The 26459-nt window shown below is 45.4% G+C and overlaps 3 long non-coding RNA genes across 5 annotated transcripts in view; 1 reads left to right on the top strand and 2 right to left on the bottom strand.

Moving 5' to 3' along the window:
* Nucleotides 1-26459, bottom strand: part of LOC139049473 (uncharacterized) — a 408997-nt gene that overhangs the window by 38473 nt on the left and 344065 nt on the right. The gene's annotated exons all lie outside the window — the stretch shown is intronic.
* On the top strand, nucleotides 11222-13488 carry LOC139049863 (uncharacterized). The gene is made up of 2 exons (XR_011508643.1): nucleotides 11222-12106; nucleotides 13375-13488. It is a non-coding gene; the product is annotated as an uncharacterized lncRNA (long non-coding RNA).
* LOC139049468 (uncharacterized) lies at nucleotides 21165-24489 on the bottom strand. 3 transcript variants are annotated; one of them, XR_011508329.1, is made up of 3 exons: nucleotides 24158-24489; nucleotides 22631-23096; nucleotides 21165-22119 (listed from the first exon to the last, which is right to left on the bottom strand). It is a non-coding gene; the product is annotated as an uncharacterized lncRNA (long non-coding RNA). The 3 variants fall into 3 exon arrangements; XR_011508328.1 differs by having other exon boundaries at nucleotides 21165-22846; nucleotides 22949-23096; XR_011508327.1 differs by having other exon boundaries at nucleotides 21165-23096.

Raw genomic sequence — 26459 nt, 5'->3', positions numbered from 1 at the left:
GAAATAGATTAGAGAGGAAGTAAAGCTTCGGAAGTGATCATAAGCGCATTAGTCTGCAGTTGGGAGCCCTGCTCATTCGAGAAACGCAGGGAAGTAAAACAGAGCATGCAAAATTAAATGACGAACAAATAGCGCAAATAGCGGCCGCAATAGAGGAAGCAATAGAGAAACATCCCATATAAAATTGGGATTATAATCAGTTAGAACTACTCATTGGTACAAAAATAAAAGAAGTACAAGGATTAAACCGCTGGAGAGGAAAGAGGAAGCCACGAAGTTGGTGGAATAAAGAAGTTAGGGAGGCCATCGAACAACGACGTTTGGCATCACGGGAACACAGAGAAGGAAAGAGGGCGCAGTTATCTGAAGAGGAAATAGGCTAAAAATTGGAATCTTGTCGACAAAAGATAGAAGTGCAGGTCCTCATCCAGGCTAAAATAAAGCAGTCCTCTGATTGCTCATTGGCTAAGTTCGCGATGCATGCAACTAAAGGGGGGTGAAAAAAATTCCGGAACCATATAAGCTGGCTACGTAAAGCGAATCACAGAAAGCAGGAACAGATACACGATGCCGAGGGAAATTGTTTAGAGGGAGATGACGCTGTGAACTACATTGGTTCAGTAATAGCTGAGTCATTTAGAAAAGATGATAGAGTAGTCGCGCCAAATGAGGGAGCAACACAGGATAGCACAATAGAAAACAGCTTAGAACTGACCAATCTTAACTGGGACAGGCGGAAGCAAATGTTCCAAAATTCACGTCTACGGGGATAGACGAAATTCTAATCAAGTTAATTAATGAACTTGGCCCAAGAAGCAAGGAAACGCTGATAAATGCATTGTAGCCAGTCATAACAAATAAGCAAATTCCGCACAGCTGGAAACAGAGTATAATGAATTTGATTTGTAAAAGGGAAAGGCGATAAGACGAACCTAAATTCCTTCTGACCAATTACGATAACATTAGTTCTATATAGGCTGGCGATGCAGGCGGAGAAATTAAAAATGAAGAATGGTAGAAAGTAATAGAATACTCGGAGAACTTCAGAACGGGTTCAGAAGTGGTAGGCCCTTAGATGATAGCCTGTCCGTGCTTACCCAATGCATAGTAATAGCTAAGGCGGAAAATAGACACCTGTATTTAGCCTTTCTGGACATAAGCGGTGCATACGACAACTTGAACAGGGAACTCCTGTGGAACATATTAAAAGATGAAGGTACCGGTAATCAGTTAATTGATTTTCTACAGGAAATACATCGGGAAAATAATGCTGAAATAACATAAGAAGGAACTAAGAGTACGACAACTGTTGAGCTACACAAAGGATTGAGGCAAGGTTGTCCGCTATCACCGCTGCTGTTCATGCTTTATATTATAAGTATGGAAAAACGCTACAAGGAAGCAATCTAGGGTATAATCTGTCGTACAAATTGGGTGGAAAGGTTGTTGCGCAACGACTACCGGGTTTAATGTATATGGACGATATTGTACTTTTGGCAGATAGCCAGGAAGACTTGCAAACTCTCGTTAATTACTGTGGAGACGAAGGAGACAGCTTAGGTTTCAGTTTTAGTGCAGCTAAGTCTGGTGGCATCTTTTTCAACGATACAACTGATCAGTAGCTTGCAATACAAGGCCATGAAATACCCCGAGTGGTAGAAAACAAATATCTCGGGGCATGGATAAACAAAGGGCAGGTGTACACGGAAAAGCACGAACAGTCTCTAACAGCAAAAGGGCGAAGAGATGCCGGGATAATGAAAAATAGGGCATTGTGGGGGTACAACAGGTATGAGGTACTGAGAGGTATTTGCAAGGGAGTAATGGTGAAGGGGCTTACTTTTTGGAATGTGGTTCTGTACTTAAGGGCAGAAGTTCAGTCGAGAGTAGAAGTAAATCGGAGAGCTGTTAGGAGATTAGCACTAGGTGGCTACAGGAAAACCACTAACGAAGCAGTACAGGGGGATATGGGCTGGGCATCATTCGAAGCACGGGAAGCTCAGAGTAAAATCGTATATGAAAAACGCCTGAGGAAATTGGACAATAAAAGGTGGACAGCTTAGGTATTTAAATATGTATACAGAAAGAGCGTTGACTCACAATGGCGGAAAAGAATTAGGAAACTAAGCAGCAAGTATACCAGACACGAAGATGGAGAAAGACAGAGAATTAAACGACAGGTTAAAATGCGGAAGGTAAAAATTGGATAAATTCAATGGAAAAGAAGCATAGCGCTGAATTAAATCGATACTGGAGACAGCAAATCAGGAAGGAAGCGTTCTATGAAAACTCAAGAGGCAGTGCCCTACTATTTGTAGCTAGGTTAGGATGTCTTAGAACGCGAAGCTATAAAAAGAAGTACAACGAAGAAGACACATGTACTGTGTGTGGTAAATCTGTAGAAACAATAGAACACCTCATACTAATATGTGATTGTATCCATCGCGATGTCGATGCGAACACAGTCAGGCTTCCTGATGCCGTAGGATTCAGAGATAACAATGGTCGTGTAAATAAATATGCGGTGGCAATTAGCAAAAGTCGATTGGAAGATTGGTGGCTCAAAATTATAAAGGAGACAACAGGTTAAAAAGTGTAGGAAGACGCATTTAAAGAAAATGGCGAATTTTAATAACTTACAACACAGTTAAACTAAAATAAAAAGCTGAGCACAGTTGCAACTGCCATCACTCCGCTTCAAAGGGGACGCTCCCACCTTCCATCCATCGATGGTGGCGGCCATGAAAAAACGGTTTATAGCAGCGATTCCATAGCTGCCATCCAGAATCCGCCTCTTTCATTTCCCTGTGCTGCCCTCTGCCGCACACCGCTGAAAACGTTTTGGAAGTGTCCCGCGGCTTTCACCGGTTGATTTGTGTACCTGCGCCAACGTTGAGTGCACGTCGGTTGTGCGTTTCGTGGATCGCGAATCATTGTTCATGGCTTCTTCGGGACAGCATTGTGAAGTTAAGTGAAGTGAAGTGAAGTGAAGGGAAGTGAAGTTTATTTCCAACACCGAGTCGGAGGTTCTTGGGCGAAAAGATGTCGCAGACATCTTGAGAGTGCCCAAGGATCCACTAAACAGCAGCAGACAGATTGCAAGAATAATCATCTGAAACGCTGTACAAAAATATAGGCGTGAAATATAATACACGCAACGCAACACTTTTAGTGCGCAAGATAATTGCATACAATACAGATGTCACAAAATCCTTATAAGCACTTGTGCAAAGGCAAAAAATAATTTTGTACATCAAGATGACATATACACCAAATAGCAAAATAAAGATGTTGTTCGAATGATTCTTACATGTTTAAAAGCATATTTCGCACATGTTTCTTGAATATATATTCTGGTAGTTCGAATTTGGTACGAGTTAAGAATTTGTTCAGTATCGCTGGTATCTGGCACTGAAGAAGACATTCTCCGTAGCTTGTACGGGAAAAAGGAACTGGTAAGGGTTGATTACGGCGAGAGTATCGGGGGGAGCTATCAAATGAATGCTCATAAAGCTTCTTCTTTTTTTGTATACAGTAGTAGTTTATGTGTATAAAGATCACTTGCTCTAGTAATATCGTGCTTTATGAACAGCTGATGAGTACGCAGTTCGCGAGGGTGCCCATAAAAATTATCAAATATTCTGAGAACCTTCTTCTGCAACACTTCGAGTCTGTTTAGGTTTTGAACGGTCATTTTTGTCCATACTAGCGCGCAGTAAGACAAGCGAGAGTAGAAATGGCCGTAATATATAGCTTTCTTGAGCTATAATGGACCTAGGTTTGATAACCTGTACAGACAGCCTACAGTTTTGCTCAATTCAGAAGCAAGCCTGGACATATGGGTATTCCACGTCATGTTTTCCTCGAACCAAACACCAAGAAATTTTTGCTTGCGAACGCACTCTAATGTTGTGCCTTGAAATGAGAATTTCAGATTAATACATGGTTTGTTCGTAGGACTAAAAATAACGTATTTTGTTTTACGTGCGTTGAATGCAAGTTTGTTTTCAGTCAGCCACACTTCCAAATGCCTTAAATAATTTGTTACAGTAACTTGGAGACTTTTCATTGAATCAGCACTAAAAAGGACGTTCGTATCATCAGCATACATAACTAGTTTTTCTGTGTAAGGGATATTACATATATCATTAATATAAACTATGAATAATAAGGGTCCTAAGATCGAACCTTGTGTGACGCCATGCTTAAGTTCAATTTCTGCTGACGTTAAGCTTCCGATTTTAACATATTGTTTTCTGGCAAATAAGTAGTTTTTAATAAGTTGAAGAGCAACACCGCGTATTCCGTAGTCGAATAATTTTTGTTCTAGGATATCATGTTTTATACTATCAAAAGCCTTTCTCAGATCAAGAAACAATCCAACTGTATACAGCCTTTTTTTCAAGATTGTTTAGTATGTCTTCTTTTACGTTTAATAGGGCTAATTCAGTGGAGTTGCCTTTGTGGAATCCGTAGTGAGCATCGTTTGTTATGTTATGCTTACTAAGAAAGTTACTAAGAAAGCTGAATCACTGATCATAGCGCCACAGTGCTGGACGTTTGCATAACAAACGCGCCAACAAATAAGGTTGCTTCAGGCCTATTTCACACGACCTCAGTGAACACTTACCAGTCTTCGCTCTTTTCTCTACTGCACCTAACAAACCTAACTACACCGACAAAACAACGTATCGAGTCATAAACCTGCACACACTTGAGAAATTTCGTCCGGAACTAGCGCTTACGAACTGGTCTTTCGTACACGCAGAACAGGATTCTGATCACGCATATAGCGTTTTCTTTCGCTATCTCAAAGCATGTTACGATAGAAATTTTCCCATCGCATCGCACACATTAAACAAAAAGAAAATCCGAAAGCCATGGATCAGCACGAGCCTTCGCAAAAGAATCAAAATAAAAAACAAAATGTATCATAAGATTGTTCAAACATGTGACCCAGCCGCTCTAAAAGAATTCAAAACGTATCGCAATAAACTAAATGCCGACATTAGAAAAGCTAAGAAGATATCCCCTATGAAAATGGCCATTGCCTTTATGTTTCCTTTATGTTTCCTTTCTCGGAAGAAGAACGCCTATAGCTGTGGTCTCTTCAATTTCCTGTGTCTCGGACGTTTTTCAACATCAGAGACGGTGTAAAGGGCACAACGTCATCCTCCAGGATGGGGGATCGGAATCCCAACCAAGCGTTTGACCCTGGTCGTCCACCACTGGCTGCATCGAAGACAAGGGACCGCACTGGCCCTTCCACTGTCACCCTTGAATCTTCCGACAGCTCAACCGTTGAAGAAATGGACTCGGACAACGATTTCACACTTGCCATGGGTCGCCGTTTGAAGAGAAAACTCAGGAGGACATCAACAGACAGTGAATCGTTGCCCAGGCAGGACAGCGGTAAGCAATCATTCACTATTGCTTACGTCCCTACCAGAGCTACCGACGATCTGAATACCTTGAACAGGCAGAGTTTAACAGAGTACTTTGAGCGAATTGCGCCCGGCCAAGTCAGCGAGATCAGAATTAACGCACGGAGGAACATCCTTTCGGTGGACGTGAACAACAAGACAATTCTGGATACGCTAAAGGCTGCCACACTACTAGGAAACATCCCAGTGCGCTCCTTCTTTGCGTATGGAAAAGGAACTTCGACTGGCGTTATTTCTGACGTGGACAAAGAAATCGCAGACACTGACCTCCAGCGGCTTCTGAATTCCACCGCACCAATAGTGCAGATTCACCGCTTCGGTCAATCCCGGTGTATTAAAATCGTTTTTGACTCTGAAGCATTACCTGACTACGTAAAAGTTGGATACGTAAGACACCATGTGCGCCCTTACGTGCCAAAACTGGTGCAGTGTCGGAAGTGTTTCAAAATAGGACACGTAAGCGCAGCTTGCAAGGGCGGCGTAACATGCCAACGGTGTGGAGGGGCCCATCAAAATGATAGCTGCGATGCTACTGCCCTAAAATGTCCTAACTGCGCCGGTCCACATGAAGCGACATCAAAGGACTGCCAGAAAATCAAGGACGAAATGTCAGTGCTTCGAAAGATGGTGCGGGACAACTCCACTCACAGACAGGCTGCTACATCGATACGCCGCCGCAGACGTCGATCGCGACACAGACGACAGCAAGACAAGAGTACTTCTCATACAGATGGACCATCGAACGCATGGCAAACTCCTCGCTTGCCAAGTTTGCTTCTGCGATCAAGATGCGGGCCCGACGTGCCTTCTTCGGCGGCAGCACGTGGAACACATGCGCTGCATAAAACGACGCTTCCGCCGACCGACTCTGACATTGACTGGCCGTCGCTCCCACCCAAACAAACAGGCTTAAATGCGCCGGGTGATGTGTCTGCAAGGGTGGTTGAGAACGATAAGACAGAAAATGAAAATGTACAAAGTATGCTGAAACAGCTGATAACTACGATGCGTTCACTTCTCTGCGGACTTCAGACGCCGGCTGCTAAGACCGCGCTACATGTTCTAGATGCTTTGGAACCGCTCCTCGCGGCTCTACAATAAGGCATCATGGCGCTCTCTTTTGAAAACCAATTACGAAGATCTGCAATAATGCAGTGGAATGCCAGAGGCCTACGAGGCCGCCTCGCAGACTTTCGGCAGTGGATGTTCAAATACCAGTTTCCCGTGGCAGTGATATGTGAACCAAACATGACATCTTTACTACGCGTATCTGGATATGTGCCTCTGTGGTCAAGGAATGATCACAATTTAAGCAAAGTGCTCACTTTTGTTCGTCGGAACATAACGTGCCTTCGTAAAGACATTCCTGCACACGCTTCCAACGAGTACGTTTGCATAACGCTGAAGTACAAGCGGCGCACACTCTCAGTAATTGGCGGGTATATACCCCCAACATCGAGCATAGACTGTTCATATTTGCTGTCCATACTGAAAGCTTGTCCGGGTCCCCACATAGTCATCGGTGACTTCAATGCCCACCATCCCATGTGGGGCTCTGCTTCGACGAACGCCCGCGGTAGAGACTTAGCTGACTTCATGCTTAGTCAAGGCTTGATGGTGATCAATGATGGCTCACCAACATACCTTCGAGGCTCTTACTACAGCAGTTGTCTTGACATTGCGTTCGTTTCAAAAAGCCTGCTGTCTGCTACACGATGGTGTACTGATCTCGACACCCATGGAAGTGACCATCTGCCAACATATGTTCAGTTGAAATGGTTACATCCCCCAGCTCCGCACACTGTGCGTTCTATCGATTGGCCAGCATTTCGAGAATCTGTGACCAATGCATGTCAAGCCATCCAAGCACCATCCAATATTGAAGATGTCATCGCGGCAACTTTACGTGACACAACAAAACAACTCAGTGCACCTTCACCTAGATCATCTATTGATGACCAGTACGAGCGACTTCGCGCGATACGGCGTCGAGCAGAACGAAAATACAGAAGGACCAAATCACCATTAGACGTCACTGCATCACGCCGGGCTCAGCGTCATGTCCTGCGCCACCTTGACAAGCTTGACAAACAACGCTGGAGATCATTCTGTGGCTCTCTGGATCCGAGAAAACCTCTATCTAGAATTTGGCAAATTGTACGAAGCCTTCGCTCGCCTCCACAACAGCTTCACCCGTTCAGTGCTGTGGCCATAGGGCAAGGCCGGCGTGAGGTTGAGGTCGCCGATGACTTTTGCAAATTACTCGTGAGCTCCTCGAGCGATATACCAACCCATTCACGACTGACTTTCCCGTCATCTAGTGATCACCGTCTGGACGCGCCTTTTACCATGCACGAGCTCGACGCGGCGATATCTTCTTCCCGCCGATCAACTTGTCCAGGACCAGACGGAATTACATACTCCGCGATTTGTCATCTTGGAGTAGAAGCCCGAGAAATTCTCCTGGCGCTCTACAACTCTACGTGGGACACAGAAACTGTGCCTAATCACTGGAAGTGCAGCCGTCTTGTGGCTTTGCTAAAACCTGGGAAATGCCCGCAGGATCTCTCACACTATCGACCAATAGCCTTGGCAAGCTGTGTCGGTAAAGTGATGGAGCGAATGGTACTGAGCAGACTGGAATGGCTACTCGAGAAAAGTGGTGGACTTCCTGATTTCATCAATGGATTCAGAAGAGGCCGATCATCCATTGACGGTGTGATCGACCTAGTATCTTCTGTTCAACAGGAAAAGAGACGCCGTCGTCTGGTATGCGCAATATTTCTGGACATCAAAAGTGCCTATGACAACGTCTTCCACCACTCGATTCTTCAGGCGCTTGAGGATATCGGTGTTGGTGGCCGGATGTATGCGTGGCTGCAGAGTTACCTCAGTGGCCGCACCATTTTCATGTCCACTTCGGATGGCGAGACTGATAGACATGAAGTTCGCAGGGGTGTTCCGCAGGGTGGTGTCCTTAGCCCAGTATTGTTCAATATGATACTGGTGGGCCTTGCAGACGAGCTACCTGAAACAGCGCGTATCAGTACGTACGCGGATGATATCTGTATTTGGTCATCTGGGGTCACACGTCCACAAGTGCGTGCAAGGCTTCAACGTGCGGTTACCATAACGGCGAAGTACTTGCGCCGTAGAGGCCTGCAACTCTCAGCTACTAAGTGTGCAGTCATGGCATTTACGCGCAAATTGATGTCAAATTATCCAATCGTTGTCGACGGAACGGCGCTCCCTTTAGTCACCCACCACAGATTTCTTGGCGTGATAATAGACCGCAGTCTTTCTTGGACCAAACATGTTACTGCGCTTAGGGCTAAACTGACCAACTTCATACACGTTCTTCGTGTAATATCAGGACTGAGATGGGGCCCCTCTGAGCGAAGTTTGCTCCAAGTGTACCAGGCACTTTTTGTGGGCTACATACGCTACAGCATGCCTGTGTTATCTAACATGGGCTCATCTTGTATACGCACGCTGGAGAGCCTTCAGGCTCAAGCACTACGGATATGTCTTGGCTTGCCACGCTGCACGTCAACTAAGGGCACAATAGCGGAAGCACGGGCTTGTCCTATCGACATATACAGGTCTTGTGAACCTGTGCGCACCTATCTTCGCCTGCTAACCAGACACTCACGCCATCCACTGTCAACGCTTCCAAGCATCAACCTTGACTGTGCTTTTTCTAAAGCTATTGCATGTCACGCAAGCATTGTACCTGCAAGATTCCAGGTAACCGACATCCCCACGACACCTCCATGGACATTGCCAAGACCACTAGTGAGGCTTCAGATACCCGGAATTAGGAAGAAATCTCACGTCTCCTCCATTGGCTTGAAGCAGCTCACCCTGTCCCATATATTTACTTTATATAGTGGGACTGTAGAAGTATATACCGATGGTTCGGTCACGCCATCTGCCACAACGGCCGCATTTGTCATCCCACAACTTGGAATTACCCAACGATTTCGATTAGACCACAAATCGACATCTACGGCAGCGGAACTTGCGGGAATACGGGAGGCTGTCCGTTTTATGAGAACGCAGACACCCCATAAATGGACAATATTGTGCGATGCCAAATCAGCGCTACAGGCGCTAAAATATTTTTTAAACAAAGGACCATACTATCTGCTCGTGCTGGAAATCGTCGAACTTTATCACAGTGCCGAGTTAAGTGGCCACGTGATCACCTTTCAATGGGTGCCTAGCCATTGTGGTGTTTTTGGTAATGAACTCGCTGACAGTGAGGCAAGATCGGCCTCCCCTTCCTGTGATGAAGTACGGATTGCCTACTCGCGACCTGACACCAATTCCATGATCAAGGCACTCATGCAGGACCTTACAAAGGCTTACAGAGCCCACTCTGATAACATTCACAGACGTCTACGTATGATTGACCCAGACGGTAAATTCTGTTTGCCCCCGAAGCTTACACGGAGCAAAACATCATTGCTACACAGGATTCGGCTCGGCGTTGCTTTCACCCGTCGCTACGCACACCTCATCGGCCAATCGAACAGCCCTGATTGCGTACACTGCCAGATGCCCGAAACACTGCAACACGTACTGTGCGACTGCCCAGCATATATGCTGGAGCGAAGGACGTTAGACAGTTTCCTAGCCAGCGTTGGCAGACAACTACTGTCGGAGGAAGCTATTCTCGGCCCATGGCCTGACACTGCAATTTCAATGCGTGCCACAAAAGTATTGTTGAAGTTCCTGCAGGACACCAAGCTCGACGAGCGGCTCTAGCGAGGCAACTGTCTCATGTACATAAGCACTCACCACTTCTCTTATCATCGTCATCCATCCCAATACTTTCACTCCCCTTCCCTCTTCCCCAGTACAGAGTAGCAGACTAGAGCGCACTAGCTCAGGTCGACCTCTCTGTCTTTCCTATCAATAAATTCTATTCTTCTTATGTTTCCTTCTTGTGTCCTATGTGACCTTTATGGTTCCTTGTCCTTTGTGTGACCTCCAGGATGTGAACTTTGTGTGTACTACGTGTTTACTCATCCTAACGTATACCTCGAGGAAGTTACCTTTATTATGCCTCTAGGATGTGTCCTTTATGTTTACGGCAGGATGTTAACTGGATGTGCACTATGTGTTACCCTAGTGTACACTTGAGTGCACATGTAGGTAACATAGATTGCACATAACAACTGTCTTTACATATAATATAGGCAGATTTATCTGTACTGTGTGACAGGCATTGATACACTCAGCAGAGTCATTGTAAGTACTAAATATTGACTTATGCTTTCATTTGGTCCAAGAAGACAACCCTTATTATAATTCTTGTAGGATGTGTCCTTTGTGTTTACGGCAGGATGTTACCTAGGTGTGCACTTCAGTACACACGTAGGTAACATAGAGCATATAGTGGGCGAGTTGGTTACGATTCATCGTACCTTTAGCAACAGCGCAAAAGCAACGCGGAAACAAGGAACACTCCGAAGAAACAGCGCCGTCTTCTTGTGTTTCTTCCTTTTGTCCGTGTCGCTTTCGCGCTGACCACAAGTACGAGTAACTGCTGTGTCGATATTAGCACGCGTAGAAGCAGGGCAGCGCGGATCCCGTAAATGCTTGCTTGGGCGTACAACTGAACAATTTATAATTGTGAGTTGGCTAAGTATGAAAGTTGTGTGCGGAGTATGGCCGTATTTGATTACGCGAGCATGCAAGCAGTACGCCTGTGTCACTTTGGCCGAAGTTCCACTGCCGCTGCAAGCCAGCTATCGCCACATTTTGTCGCCTTCATTCCTTACGCTACGAGCAAATATGGTGCCACCTATGCAAGATAAAGCCTGACATTCTCAAAAACACGCCACTGGGCACCATAAGAAGCGTGTATATGTGTGGCAATTCCGAATTTCTGATCGGTAGGCGTCACAGCTCTCGCGGCTGCCCGCACACCGTGCGCCATCCCAAGCGACGGAACAGCACATGATGCGCGCTGATTGGCTCGTGTCCGCCGACAAACCACAGGACAAGCGTTCGCGCATAGTTCGTCTAAAATCTCTGCATATACTTTAAAAAAACAAGGCAGCGCACCAAGACACTTTAAAATCAATAATTTGTGTTTAAATACCAGCCTTCCTTCCAGCAACGACGTTTTTAAATCTCGAAGGCCGTGCTTTTCCAAAATGCACGCCCTAAAGAAAAATGTAGATCTCGGAGGCTAAATTCACGTTTTAACCGCAGTGCGGCGCTGCCGCAGTGTAACGGTTGACGGTGAGCTGGGTCACGTTGTTTTGCTGTGAGCGGTGAGAGTGTTCGTTACACAGTAATTTAATCATATTTTCGAAGTGCCTAAACAAACTGTGATCCGTACCGTGTGCATTAACCATCAGGAAACCTATGGACTCGTGTAACGCCATTAGTTCGCCTTATGTTTCGTGTGATACGCCAGTGTCTTGTGTACTACAGCGCCCGTCGAGCGGCCTTTGTTCTCGCCTGTCCGCGTTCGCTCGTGGAATACCTGATACTGTGGCTTCGAATTATGGTGCGTGAAAGAATTTGTTGACAGTTGTGCTTTCGTGCGCTGGTGTTCATCGGCGATTCAACAGTGTTCGCGCTGGAAAGAGTGTCGTCGCGTGGTGCCTGCGAGACGAAGAAGCCGTTTGCTGACCACATTGAAGGTAAGCAGATCTGACGCTTGCGCGCATTCTCGCAGCTTTTGGTTCATGTAGTAAGCTTTGTGGTACGACAACAGAACACTTTCTGAGCGTACGTTGACCATGTTGCTGTGCACATTTAGCAAAGCGTTTCACGAGGGGAGTTTCCGTGAAATGTATCATTTCTTGATGTGGAGTGATGTGCTACCACCGCCGATTGTTGGGACTTAATGGGTAAATATTTACGTAAACGCTGAAAGTTACTGTTTTCTCGGTAGTTTCCCGGCAAGAAATTCTTCCGTAGATATGAATTTCCGCAAGTTACGTTTGTAATGCATGTCGATGTGTCACGGGCATCGCGAGTTGGCACGCGACTGCGATGTTTGACACTTGAACAGGTATTAGCTTGTGTGAAGATTACTTTATTGATAGTGTTCAGATTGAAGTGCAGCTTCGCGAGAACTTGTCTGCATTGTTTGTGTTCTTCGACGTGCTCGTGTATTTGTCTTCTATATTGTAGGGCAAATGTAGACCGACATTACAACAGCGAAATTTCTTTTTAATCGAGGCATCTCAATCAGACGCTCGTTTTCATTAATATTTTCATCCGAAGAACGGGATGTGAGTTCCTGCGATTGTTAAAGACAGTGGTTTGTAGCACTGCCTAATAAGGGATGCGATTTTCTTGCGATGCTTTGCGCTCGATGTTTGCCACTCTTATAACCCACCTTTCACGGCTGGCTGTTATAGTTAATAATGATAGCGGAATGTCGGTCAGATCAATGAGCAAAGGAGTAGCATCGGAAAAGGGATCGCTACAAAATCGCGGTCTAGGTTTTAGACCCTTCGTAATCGATTGTTCATTTGATTTACTAGATCTTTAAGTTTTGGTGACAATTTCCCATGTAGTCTGATGTTTGCGGCTGGTTTTATTCCCGCCTGAATTTTACCATATAACAGTGTAACCACTTGAGATATAACTACGAGACATCTGTACAAGCAGGCACACAAAGATTTGTTGTCCAGTTGCCTACTCCTATAAGTCATGTACTACTTAGCAGCTGCTGCAGAAATGTTTAAAAAAATTTGTGAGCAATTTAATACCTGACTGGACTGGCAGCTCAGTCTCTTTCAAACAATTAGTTAAAAGCTTCTGTGTTGCCCTGATGTTTTTATGATCTGTTTTTGACTTCTCCACGTTTCTTCGCTGTGTGCATACAGGCCAGGCTGTTCTTGCTTAAATGAATATTTTTGAATAAGTGAAAAAGATTGGCTTTTGTTTTGTTTTTCAGGTGCCTTGTGAGCTCTCACCCAAGCAACACATTCCAGAGGTCTGCTGTGAGCAGACGTGGCAAACTGAAGTAACATTCAGATAGTCCAATAAACTGTTCGTAGTTTCAGACAAACTTTTGCAAAGTATAGTCAAAACTTTCTTTTAAAAGTGCAATCACTGATCCAACCTGATCTTTCCATCCAAACATTACATATTATATTAGTCACAAAGACATAACTAGAACAGCAGCACTGCAGTGAGGAACGTACAGTGGTTCTCCAAGTGTTATACTGAAATAATCTATGAAGGCTAATTATTTTGCAATTTTAGAACAAATTGTCATGAATTTCTGTGCCATAGCAGAGTTTCAATCCATGCGCTGCATCATGTAGGGAAGAGTAACCTTACAATGAAAACCAATGCAAAACTTTTTAACTCAGGAAAAATTTATAAATATAAAATGTGTACAAGGAACTCTTCATCTATGCATGTCTACGTAAAATACAGGATTTAGTCACTGCGGCCACATAAAGGATGCATAAAGGTAGGACACACGAAGGAAACATAAAAGCAGTGGCCAAATTTCAACATGGAGGAAACATAAAGTACGGTAACATAAGGGATACATAAAGGGAGGACACACGAAGGAAACATAAAAGCAGTGGCCAAATTTCAACATGGAGGAAACATAAAGTACGGTAACATAAGGGATACATAAAGGGAGGACACACGAAGGAAACATAAAAGCAGTGGCCAAATTTCAACATGGAGGAAACATAAAGGATATTTCCTCATGTGAACTGCGGGAAACATACAGTAAACATAAAGGACATAACCATTTTCATAAGGGATACTATGAATGCCTATTCGCCAAGATTTATAATGATCCTCGCAAACTATGGAATGCAGTTAATAATCTGGGACAATTTGTGGAAAACAAAACGCCCTTCAACGTCAAAGCCCTCTCCCAAGACATGAGCGATGATGCGGCTATTATGGCTTTGAACGAATATTTTGCCCACTCCGGCGACTATTTGCCGCCTTCTTAACAGAGTACACGGGAAAGAATCTGCCGTAGAGTAAGACAGCCTAACACAATTAGTTTAGCCCCAGTGACACCGTTTGAGGTATTAAGCTCGATAAGTATACTACGTAGCAATGTCGCAATAGGTTCTGAAGAATTAAGTGCGGCGCCTATGAAGTATGTTGTGGATCTCATCTCGGAGCCCCTGGCTGATATCAGTAATTGTATGTTCGTTTCTGGACTTTTCCCTTCCGATCTCAAGCTTCCGCGTGTATGCCCTGTGCATAAAGGCGGTGCTCTAAATGACATTTCGAATTACAGGCCAATCTCTGTTTTGCCCGTTCTGTCGAAGGTGTTTGAATCTGCCACAAATTGTCGATCCTGAAGCCGTGATGCACTCAATGACTACTCGGTGAAGGGGCCTGAGTGCGCTGTTCTGCAAACAGTGCGGCCGGCAAAGGCACGCTGAGTTTCGTTGGGTGATGCGGCTGCCTTGGAATCTATCACTGATTTCTGCACTTGGACATCACTTTTTGTGTTCTTCTTACACATTATTTACACGTTTCGCATATTTAAAAAGTCTTCGAGCGCAGCCTTCTGCGTTGGATTTATTAAAGCGGTGAACTTGTTTACATCGACATCTACAGCCGCAGCTCGTTGTTATGATCAAATATTGTGGATAAGGTCCATCGCTGATATGAAATGGTGTGAAAATGTAGGAAAACATGCATATCTGCGCATATGTGCCATGTTGTTACACAATGAGACGAGTCAATATGAGCCGCCGAACCACTTAAACAACGGCAACTGTGATCCAGATGCATATATTACGGGCTGTTAACTCATTCTCGCTTTTCTTTAACTCCATCATACTTACAGTTTTAGCGTGCCATAGACCATTCTTAGAGAAAACTTTGCCCGCATCAGTGCTCATTTGTAGGCTCATCAGTGCTATCACGAAAACGCGCGGATGCCATCGCTCACATGGCGTTGGTATAAATGAGCGAGGCGGTTGTTTAAGCTGCTGCATACCAAATACACCGTCTCTTGTTTGCCGCTAGACGATGCAGAGGCAAACAGTGCATCTCTGAAATTGAGTAATGTGTCGGCAAAGCAACACGTACAGGCCCACCCATATACGTAGCGAATGCGGCCGACAGCCTACAGCTACGGTGACGTACAGATGTCGGCACAGCGCTGTGTCACCGCTTACCGCTTATTGTCTACGCGCCGTGCGAAGTGAAGTGTAGCTGATTTCAAATCGCCAAGTCCGGAATTGAACTATAAAAGCTGTTTCGGTCGACCTAAATGCTTACATTTCAGTTCAGGTCTGCGGTAGTGAGTTCACAAACTCGACAGAGCCAAGTCAAGCTTCGCTACGCAGGATTGACATTGGCTCAAACTTTGTGGGCACGGCTTGAGAGGGTTAACGCTTGTGCATTTCAACTTGGTAGGCGTGCTTGACTCATTTTGAGCACGACTAACTATATATACAAGCGAAGAGGCTGTCACTATTGTGTTGTCGGTTCGACGGCCAATCGCGCGTGGTTCGGTCGAACGATGGTCGGCACGCTGATTTTACCGGTGCCTTCGGCAAGAAAGCCTGCCGCAGTACAACTCGCGCTCGTCGGTTGCGTTGTTGTCGACCTGGTATGATAAAATGTTTCAGTGGCGCACAATAGTCTTTCAATCATTGGAGTTAGCGTCTTGTCGGTCTCGTATCGACCCACTGTTGCCGCGCCTTACGTGTACGTCCAGTCAGGAACGCGCTGCCACCACCAGCAAGTGAGGACCGACGCTGCAAAAAGACTTCGTCAGCAACGTGACGTACTTAAGAGGAAGCTTTAGCTCGGGCCCAACTCCGACGCGTCCTATTCAAATACATGTAAAAACGCAAAAACGTTTTTTCTGAGATAACCCCTGGACCAATTTTAATGAAATTTGTTGCATTTGAGAGAAAAGGTTAAATTCTAGTGGCTGTTGGAAGTGGAATCTTGATTTAGGGCTTGAATTTCGTTAAAAGGATTTTCAAAAATTCAGACGTTTGAAAAAAATAGAAGCACGAAGTTTACAAACTAATAGCTCTGCATAAAAATACATATCGCGATTCTGTAAACGGCATCCATTAGACCATTCAAAGCGGACAAATTTGTTATGTCAGCTTACATCTTACGTGAATTTGTTGCGTTGTTTACGAGGGTTTTGCAAAAGTTGTAATTACACATTTCCCCATTTTTTGAGGTTCATGTGTAACATATCAGTTGTGTCCGCTTTAGATGTGCTATCAGGTACAATTCACAGAATTGCGATATCATGTTTTCTTGCTGAATTACGGAGTTCTAAACTGAAACTGAGTTCTAAACTGAAAATTTGCGATATTTCCCAAATTTTTATAAAACATTGATGACCTAAATCGAAAATTCGAAACCAACAGTCACTAGATTTTAAGCTTTTCTTTTAAATACAGCAAACCTCGTCAAATTTGGTGCAGTGGTTGCCTAGAAAAACGAATTCTCCTTTTACACGTATTTAGATAGGAGCACCCGAGCTAAAGCTTCCTCCTAAATGTCGCCCAAGTGTAACGCACGGATTTTTCGTTAAATTAGCCAGCGACCAGGCAACACGGACGATGGCCTGGCCGCTTTCTTTTTTAATCTGGAGGTCCGGTCTTACGCTAGGCATGCTCTTGGCACCACCCCGACGTCGAGCTACCAGTAGAGTTTCAACGCGGTACATGGCACGAGTGTTTGCTGGAGCGCGCGTCCAAGCGCTTTTTTTTTTTTCGGGAGACTTTCCTGCGCGTGGCCACGCGCGCGACCCTTCCAAAACGTTTCTCGACTAATCCGTTAGTGCAGGGCGCATGCGCCGTCGCGCCATGAAAGAGACGGGTCCTTGAAGGGGACGAAGCGGAGTGACTGGTGACGACTCTCTCGAACAATTGGCCTGTTCTGCCTAAAATTCCTTTGGACGTCCCATTGTCGACAGGATCGAGCCCGAGTGGTGCCGACGTCAGCCGCGGCGCTTTCTTCTTTCGTCGAAGCAGGAGGCTACATAAAACCGGGCTCCTCGGAAAGGGTCAGCAGATTTGTGGAATTCTGAAGGCTGCCAGTGGATTCGTCGTGGTTAGAGTGCGCTAGAATGGCACACTATAGTCGCGGTGCCCTGTTCCTCAGGGCTACTCAGTGCGACCCACGTAAATGGTTCGGCAGTTTCGTGTTACTTTGCCCGCACTAAGATAACCACTTCAGAAAAACTGGGTGGGGAGGTTGGATGGAGCGCCCGTTCTCTCGATGTAGGCAGGCGCTTCACACTCTGTCTTATCTTTTGAAGGTTATCAGTGGTTCTACTGGACAAGAGTTAACGAAAAGGAAAGTGTGTGAAAGACCAGGCAGGGCACTGATAGCGCTAGTTGTGCACTTGCGATACACCACCAGAAGTTCTTGCTGAAAGCTTCCGCAAGTGGTGCCTCTCTCTTTTGCAAGCAATTTAGTCTCGCTCATCCACATTCACGGTCGACTCAGTAGGAGCAGCTAGTCTGACCGCACGAGGCCAAAAGAAGAGTCACTCTGTGTCATTTCGTTCTGACTTGCCTGGAGTGAAGTGCGTGGATGTTATTTGAGCGTCGCATCGCCTATCAGCACCGACGCCACGTGCAGCTTGCGAGACCACAACTCAAAGCATCCCGGCACTGTATAAGGTGAGTCAAAGAGTACGTGTTTTGTCGATGCCTTATATTATGGCAACAAATTTTGGGTTGAACGTATCTTTCACAACGTTTTTTGGAGCGCTCGCGCAACAAGCGTGGAAAAATGTTTGGAAAATGACGGAGCTAGTCGTCAGCATAAGTGGTTTACCTTCTTAATAACAACTCGATACTTGTCCTTTGCTTCTTTTTTGGTTGTTGACAGAGAGAGATTAAACGTTGACGAACCGAAACGGCCGACAGTAGGTCGAACGCCGTTGTTCCTTAACGTAGTAAGGTAAAACTGTAGCGCTGTATGCCAGATCTTGCGTGCTTAAACCAAACATGACTGCATGCACAACATTTCAGCAACGACCACTGAAAACACGAGTCTGTAATGGATAAGCGGTCGCTTCTTGTCCTCAGCGGTTGATGTCAATGAGGCGGATGTAAAATAACGTTAACACTATTTCACGAGGTCGCGATTACCCTGTGCCAGGGTCAGGCGCAGCTGCTGCCTACGACTTTGAAAACGGCATTTTCATTGCGGCGATTTTGTCCTAATATATGCTGAGAGAGGGGCAAAGCTTCGATAACGCTGACATACTTCAGCACAACTTGCATAAAGTTGGATGGGAACAGATGGATGCAGTTGTAGTTGCTGCAGAACTGCTATAGAAAGGGGGCAGATTCTTTTCCTATATTTGCTGTCATACATATAAAGACATATTTCAGTTGCGTTGGGCACCTTATATAGTGGACGCGTTCAGAAATACTTTACTATACATGTCGGCATCCCCCTCCACACTTTGATATCTCAGATAATCACACGGAGGTATACCTTTACTTGAGAATTCGATTATTTGTGAGAACAACAGGATAAATGAAAAAAAGATTTGCAAAAAGATTTGCAATTTTAGCACTGACCTTGCTCCTGCTTTTAGTTTACTATACTGCTAAAAGTTCTATCAAGGCGTTTGCTCGCAGTTGACAGTATAGACTGACGGCACGTCGTCTGTAGCTATACGGGATTTTGTTTGGCACCGTCTATGCCGCTAATTTACGTCTCACGAGAGCTGCTTGAAAAAGTTCATTACGAATGCAGGTAATCAGGACCTGCAAAAGCAGCCATCCTGCACTATAAAAATCCACTCCCTACGGTGACGCAAGCAATCTTCGCTTCAAATGATGGGTGTAATGGACAGTGTCTATGCCTGCATACCATTGCTATTGACCCCTCAGTAGTCTCTCTAATGGCTTTGGCACGCCATTTCGATTCCAATATTTCACCTTGCTGTGGCGCTCTTACGAGTTGCTCATGCCGCGCAGCTAAGGCGATTGCAGAAGCCATTACTCGCGACATTGCAACGCCGACGGGGCGGCCGTCTTCACCTATGATTTTCCATGGGTCAAGATGGCGACCGCGAAAGATTTTTGCAACTCGGTCGGCCATATTCGCTTCAGGGGGAGGGGGGTGGCACAGCACGTGCATATTGGCAACTCAAATCAACATTAGGGGGCGCTGCGGAGCCTGACCCGGTCTGGCTACACTGTGCAGTATGGCGGCTTTACGGAGGTCCCCGCGTACGCTTTCCTTGGTGAAAACATTAAGTTTGTTGCACTGCGATGTTAATTCGCGCTGTTTTGTGGGGGGAGAACGGGTAGTGGACGTCGAGCACCTCATTTTAGTCGGCACCAGTGGTATAAAGAGTAATTAAGTAGAAGTGGTCGCGCGTGTGTGCAAACCTCCGGCGTGACAGCGGACCCGCACGAGATTGTGGTGAGAATCGCCGACGCATTCCGGGACCCATCGATCGTGGAGGCAAAGTGTTCGTGCACTGCTGGATTGTCGCAAAAGTGCAAGCACATCTCGGCTGTTTCTCCTGGCACCTTATCCTGGAACATTTGGTGTAGTTGTCAGTCCCTTTAACGTTTCGTCTCTACATTGCGTTTCAATGCTGTTCATAGTGCAAAGATCGTAGTAAAGTGGAATGTTCATGTGCGTGCACCGTTGTAAGCAGAAGAGATCCTATTATGTGCCGAACTGCAACTTAGCTTCACCTTGTGCTGTGGCGCTTGGGGTTACCTATCACAATACATATCCTGCTTTTTTTCTTTTTTTTGCCGACATGACTGTTCGTTTCCTATGGCTCATACGCTATTGTTTCACAATTTGTGCTCGAGCAACTGCGTGATATCAGTGGCGACTCAGGCAGAACTCATGAAACCAACTTTTGTTGTCTTTGTTAGTGCCCTTCTTAAAGGGGCCCTGAAACTGGCATGCCGCATGATATAGATACCACGACCACCACAAGCTCTGTTCGCAGGACGATCAGACAGCCGTGTGTATTTATTGGTCTCTGTAAGTGATGTAGCTCCAGGCGTCCATCTCGCGTTTAGAGAGTGCCACACATGCCTGAACCACAAGTAGCAATGTGTAAAAAAAAAAAAACTTGACCAGGACCTTGCTACCTTGCCATGCACCGTGTAGCTTCCAGCACACTAGCTGAGGCGAAAGGAGAAAGCAATGCATCAGTGCAATAACTACTAATTCCGCTTACAGTTCAATGATTCGAAAAATTTTTGCAGCAGGCGGTGTCCTTTTGTAGTGAGGTAACTATGATCAGTCGGAAGTGTTTCAGTGCCCCTTTAAGTGTTTGTTAAGTGCTTTAAGTGCGTGTTAAACTTTTATGTCACTTACTTTCCATTTATTGATATGTTGATAGTAAGGACAGCTCTATATGCTCTCTGGAGGTCAATAATTATCATTCACTGATGTTAAGTCTGCACAAGTGTCTCCCCATGTTGTATTACCAGTGGTTTAGTTATGCTTCCCAGGACAGCCATTTGCACTGTATTCAACAAGCTGGGAAGAAGCATAAATTATGGTACATATACCAGCTGGGGTCATTTGAATCAAACCATTCTTTCAGAGTACTCAACTCTGGTGGCCAAACTTTTTAAATACTCATCGTATGCAGGTTTGACACTGTTCCATGTTACTTCTCATGTTCTGTTTGGCCAGATATACCCTCATATGCTAAAAAGTGCAACAAAAATGGGCTTGAGTAAAACGTATGAGGCAAGTACAGTGAACAAAATATTGAGTGCATGTGGTTTATTTTGTGAAAAAATACAAGTAAGGAAAGGGACAACAAACCGCCATTGAAGAATAACCACAACTCTATGCACACAGATCATAAGTGAACTGCAAATATCTCGGAATACCATAAGATGAAAACTTGCATCAGAATGCGTAGTGTAAATCAGCACTTCAATGAAGAATACAAGTTGCAAAAGAATGTGCATTGCTAATTTACAAAAAGTGTGTTGAAGTTGAAGTCTGCAGGTTTGGCCAATGCAAACAAGTGCAGCATGTAGATCACATGGCAACGACCGTGTCTGAAAAGTATGAAGTGGCTGAGTGGCATAAAAAATGCTGGATTTCCAAACAGAAGACTGCACTTACTCTCAAGGCCGCCACGCTTTGATGGAGCCAAGGTCACACGCACAAATGCCTCTATGCAATACAGGCTACTTGCAATATCGCCAGCCATGGCACGACTTCAGGTGAATCACCTAATGCCGAATATGCAAACGCGCCACTGGAATTCATCTTTTGGTGGCACAGCCACAGTTACTTTTAAAATTTCACACATCAACTGAGCAGTCTCTGCAATTATGTTGCTACATGTAGTTAGAGAACAGTTAAAAAGGTGACTCAAGAATGCAGTGGAAATATGCTTCAATTTCACCAATGTCAATGCAATTGTTTTTACACATAACTGGTGCCGTCCTGAAAGTGGATGAATTTTTGTGTAGCACGTCACACGAGCATTCAGAACATCGAATGATGGCAGGCCTGTGAATGTATTTACGTCGCTACTATTTATCGTGTTCACAAACTTCTGTGGAAAAGTACCCGATGTCACTTGGGCAGCCTTGCTTTCTGTAAGCCTTGTCCGTGAAGCCATTTCTAGTAGGAAATTTGCCACGTCTTTTTCTTCTCTTGAGTACTCTGCCATTAATGTCTGGAGGCCAGGTTGGCAAGCACATTCCTGTCACAAAACAAAAGCAAGAGTTGTAATGTCTGACATATCTGACGCGAAATGCAGCTTCTTTTTGTCATTCCAATAATGCACGTCAGTGTATTAAATTCAATGTTGGAAGTAGGAAAGCCAAGCTTTTTGCATCAGTTAATTTGCACCCATCACACACCACAATCCTTTCACGAATTAATCCAGAAAACATGCTGCCGGCTAAGTAAAGACAGCTACCACATCACAAATATATAGAAAAAATAAATTGCCATATTTGCTATGTCCTTGTCCCTTATGGTGTTTGCAAGGCTTTGGTCAAAGCTGTTAGGGGATGGGAAATCGTCCTGCAATGTCAGATAGAGTTCAGTTCAAGAAACCAGTGGTTAAGCAATGTGTGCACAAGTTGCAATTAATGTGCACCCATCACACACCACGTGCTACAATGCTTTTACGATGTAAATCCAGAAAGCATGCCACCGTCTAGGTAAAGACAGCTACCACAACACATACATATACAAAAAGAAATTACCATATTTCCTTTGTCACTTATTTGGTCCATGCTGTTGCGGTCAGGGGATGGGAGATCGTCCTGCAATGTCAGAGTTTAATCCCAAGGAATTAGTGGTGAAGCAATGTGTGCACAAGTTGCAGGCAGCCAATTTACCATGGTGGTCGTGCTGACAGGTGCATGGGGCAACACCTTTGCTTCTAATGGGGAGGCAACAGTTTCTTTGCTTGATTCATTCTGTAATGCATTAAAAGGTGTTGACATCTATTGCATGCTTTGAGACATGGTGTATGTACCATAAGCATATAAGTGCTGCACCATGTAGTCAAATTAACTTACTCTGGCTGACCGATACACACGTCAGCGAAGTCTTGCCAGTGAAAGCTCTTTCATATGAGCATCCTTGTTCTCATCATAACATGACGTCCTTGGCAGGTTTTCAGTTGGTATTGCATTTTTTTCAGCCGCTGTCTTTGACATGCTACATCTGAAAAAATAAATGAATTGTTTATGCTTTGTTGTGCCTCAATATGGGCTGCACCCAGAATTTTTTTTCTTTTTACCTCAGAAACAAAGCCACAATATTTATAAAAAAGCATTTGCAAGGAAATGAAGCACGGTTTGAGTGTGCAAGGCTATGCAACGATGTACACCGAATGTAGCATCTGCAAAACGTAGTTGAAAGCTGCTCATAACACAAAGTACACAGGTGCAAACACCACCACATGACCGGAGTAGTTATGCCACTGAGTTGGGGATGATTTAATAACACAGATAAAGCTAGCTTAGGTACTAATACTGCACATACATATGCGACACGTCAGTAGACGGCGGACGCCGTAAATTTTCCTCGAAACTAGCAAACGCGTGTAAAATTGACATGTGGCTGTCGCGTAAGTGGCAAACTTCTGCAATGAACGCGATAGGCTCGCCGTCGGTGCGAAATACCAGTGTCATATGGCCACTCTTGAGCACGTCGGAGATTCTCAAGTGCAAGTGGCAAATTCGTAATCAGTCGCGCTGGGAAGTGCCCGCGTGCAGTGCGCCTGTGCTGCAAGTTCATCCGCACCACGCATGATATTTATTCCGCTTTAGCATGCCACATACGTGGCACGTTTACACTCAACACTTCCCGAACTTGCTAGTACATCATTCGTAAACATTTGAATCTCCGACGCCCGTATAAGTTGCGCGAGACGTGCTGGGCATCAAAAGCCTCCCGAGTTACAGCCGGGTGTAGCCAACGAGCGCAGAGGTGACGTTGCTCGCAGAAACCGCTGTGAAGCGTCGAACATGAGCTCTAATTACAGCCAATGTGGTTAACAAGTGCAGAAGAGACGTTCCTCGGAGAAACCGCTGTGACAGGTCTCGAACCTGTGCTCGAATTTCGCGTTGCGGCTAACATATGCAGCAAATAATGCATATCCCAATCGCCAGTGCCCGCAATGCGAAACGTGTTTACATAAGGTGACACAGTGACATGTATAATGGCCACGCACAATGGTCATGCATTAGGGTCGAGTTCACAAGTTCACAATAGTGTCTCACCTGGTAAGGAGAAATTATCCCGTGCAAAATGCCGTGAGCAAACAGTCACTGTAAGCGTCACAGCCTTGCCGATGCGGAGGTTAGCGATCCACCTGGTTCTGCGGCTTCAGCCTTTCCACTCGGAGGGAAGTGCGTGAACGGAAATATCGCGGTCCTTCCATCTCGCTGGCACGCACCGAGGAACACAGCAGAACTGCTTGGCCGTTCGCTTTTTCTTTGCTAGCAGCTTCATTCTTCCGTCCGCGACAGCAGCCTCCACGGCACACACGGCGACTGGACCTCTGTATTTCGTTTCTCCCTACTGCCGCTAGGTGTCGCATGAATTGCTGGAGTTGCGAATATGGCAATAGGTGACAGGGGCGAGCCGGAGATGAAAGGCGACACTAAAAACTAGTTTTCACCCCACCACGTCGAATGAGCAAAATCGCCTGTGGTGCTCCCTTGCCATTGCCACGTTCTGCCCTCAGAAGCATTGTAGAAACTGCAGCGCTTCCCTTTCTACTAAGGTGCGAGTCCACAGGGGACGTAGATAGAACTGTAAGGAGGAGAACAGGTAGTTCTGATACAAGTGAGGTAGGCGGAGGGGGGAGTTCGGAGAGAAGGCAAGCAAACATTACTACTATACCAACTGGATAACATTAGGGTCAAGGTACGTACGATACAGTACGTTCCTGCTATTTATCAAAAATAAAATAAAAATATTTCAAGCAGAGAAACTACCCAGCACGGGCAGAAGCAGCGCCACATTAATTAAAGCGCACCGCAGGGTCCAGGCGACAACACAAAAGCGGTCGATCGTCAAATCGACATTGCTGTGCCCGCCGCGGTAGCTTTGCGGCTATGGCATTACTAGAGGTCGTGTATTTGATCCCAAGCGAGGGAGCCGCATTTCGACAGAGGCGAAATAGAAAACGCCCGTGCGCTTAGATATCGGACACGTTAACGAACCTCACGGTGTGAAAAGTAACCCGCAGTCCGCCACTACGACGTGCCTCATAATCCAATTGTGGCTTTGACACGTTCCAGCCCCACAATCCAATTTATGTTTAATACTTCTGCCACCACGCGATGTGCTATGCGAGGCAATGACTATGCTGAACCCTCTCAGAGGTGACGAAATATGGCGCACAACAACGCCTCAAGCAAACACCTCCCATTGTATGCTCTGTGTACTACGCAGACAAAAAGCAGTGGTGCCCGCAAGATAACGTTTAGTATCAACTCGTCATTCTCGTCTGAGATTAAACGTTGAAGTAATTAGGCTTTAACCACCAATATCACCGCTAATTATCTCATATCAAAGCATCCAGCACAGAATCCTTCGCTTACATTGAATCCCACAGTTCGTGGGATCTCCAACATTTTTTTTGTCCTTTCTTTCTTTTCTTTAAGTTTTAACTATGTTTCGAGTAAAAGTCGATCCGTCATTCCAAGTTGATGAGCCTAGACTTTACGCTTCCGTGCCTTAGTGCTGTGATATTATCCATGATAGCCGTCTACGCATGATAATACCTAAAGCTTGTCGCACAATTATCAGACGCTGAGACTAGCACGAGCTGGAATCTCTTGCCTGTTACCTTGAATGATTGGCTATATGCAAACGACTTGTGCATATGGGTATCTGACTCGAGTCCTGCAGCCGTTAAGCAAAATCTACAAGCTCGACTAACGCTAATTAGTTATCTTTTTTTCAAAAGCACGGGCATGATTATTTCACCCAAGAAAACTACTGTGCTTCGTTTTAGAAGGATATGCCTCAATAAATTGGTAATGTTGTTAAAAGACATGTTTTTTGCCCTATGAGAAAACACACAAAACGAAGACACACAAAGACAACACGGTCAGCAGTTCCCAGTGATATAATTTGGGCTGCGACCCCTTGAGGCAAAAAACGAGTCTTTTAGCAAGCACCAACAAGACCGACAAGCATTTCTGTTGCAACATATTGGTAACGGTACGTTGTAATCGCATCTCCCGAGGCGCACACGAGACACCTCTTGCGTAAGCGTTGGCAGCCAGCGGTTTTCCCGTTTCCGTAAATCAACGGTGAACTTGCGATGAACACCGTCGGCGTCGTATTTGCAACCAGGGTTCAATGCCCCGGGTGCATATTGAACGAAGTCGAGCGCAAGAAAGCGTTTGATTTCTTTTTGCGTCACCGAGAGGCCAATGTTAACAGCGGCCCGTGCAACGTCGACGTCTCCACACTTGAGCTGCAGAATGCATGCCTCAGCACCACCGTCAACCACTGCGTACCTGGCTTCGCAATCCGGTGGTCAGGACAGCATTCTCGATCAAATAG

This window comes from Dermacentor albipictus, chromosome 9, assembly GCF_038994185.2.
Source record: "Dermacentor albipictus isolate Rhodes 1998 colony chromosome 9, USDA_Dalb.pri_finalv2, whole genome shotgun sequence".
In the NCBI taxonomy this organism is placed as follows: domain Eukaryota; kingdom Metazoa; phylum Arthropoda; class Arachnida; order Ixodida; family Ixodidae; genus Dermacentor; species Dermacentor albipictus.
Note: the sequence above shows the minus strand (reverse complement) of the source record. Positions and strands in the feature narration are given on the sequence as shown.